Source organism: Rhinopithecus bieti, unplaced genomic scaffold (assembly GCF_001698545.2).
Source record: "Rhinopithecus bieti isolate Rb0 unplaced genomic scaffold, ASM169854v2 scaffold_13500, whole genome shotgun sequence".
Taxonomy (NCBI): domain Eukaryota; kingdom Metazoa; phylum Chordata; class Mammalia; order Primates; family Cercopithecidae; genus Rhinopithecus; species Rhinopithecus bieti.
The window spans coordinates 16,940-17,988 of NW_016807435.1; the positions used below are offsets into that span (position 1 = coordinate 16,940).

At 31.1% G+C, this 1,049-nt stretch overlaps 1 protein-coding gene across 1 annotated transcript in view; it reads left to right on the forward strand.

Moving 5' to 3' along the window:
* The first annotated feature begins 403 nt into the window (after positions 1-403).
* AGTR2 (angiotensin II receptor type 2) overlaps positions 404-1,049 on the forward strand; it is a 4,237-nt gene continuing 3,591 nt past the window's right edge. The window contains exons 1-2 of the mRNA XM_017881983.1: positions 404-515; positions 667-726. The gene's annotated coding sequence lies outside the window, so the exon portion shown is untranslated. The remainder of the gene's footprint in view (positions 516-666; positions 727-1,049) is intronic.

Below are 1,049 nucleotides of genomic sequence, written 5' to 3' on the forward strand. Positions count from 1 at the left end.
GCTACCATTCTTTAATAAACAGAGGTAAAATTTTCAGAAAGTAATGAAGCTTGTAAAAGATGATGAACAAAGACTTTGCTACTATAATAAATTTCCTAGTCTCTACTGATTAATTTCTATTAGAATGCCAATATTAGGAAAAAAGGAAGAGAAAATTCTGTAAATAATTATTATATTCTTCTCTTAAAGTAAGCCACTGACTTCAAAATTATCTAACACATTTGTGGAAACTTCATTTTTTTATTTGAGATTTATTTGAATGAGCTGTTATGATTGGAGACAGTGAGAATTTCAGATTAATGTTTTGCAAAAAAAAAAAAAAAAAAAAAAAAAAACCTCTCTGGAAAGCTGGCAAGTGTTCATAAGTCAGCCCTAGAATTATGTAGGTTGAAGGCTCCCAGTGGACAGACCAAACATATAAGAAGGAAACCAGAGATCTGGTGCTATTACGTCCCAGCGTCTGAGAGAACGAGTAAGCACAGAATTCAAAGCATTCTGCAGCCTTAATTTTTAAGGTAAGTATGAACAATTTACATATAATTTACTTGGAAAGTAGAACATACGTTAAATGAAAGTATTTTTTATGGATGAACTTCTGTTTTTCCTGTGTTTTAACACTGTATTTTGCAAAACTCCCGAATTATTTAGCTGCTCTTTCTCTTACAGGAGTGTGTTTAGGCACTAAGCAAGCTGATTTATGATTACTGCTTTAAACTTCAACAACCAGTAAGTCTTCAAGTGGAATTTATTATTGATTCTTTTATGTTAATTTGTTAGGTCAAAAGAAAAAGCTTTAGTCCAAAATAAAAGTTTTGCTCTTTATTAGGAGGTTCTTTGGAGATTACACTTTTAATTGGGTAGTTTATTTGCATGTATTTGGAAACTATCTAAAGTAAATAGTGTTTCCTTAGTATGCTTACCTTTAGCTAATGTGTGTTTTTTTGCTTTTAAAATAATGTTTCTAGTGAAAAAAATCACAAAAACCTGAGCACTGCAACATTTGAGAGCCACGGCTATTCAGTTTTGTTAAACTGAAAAGAGAGCAAAAG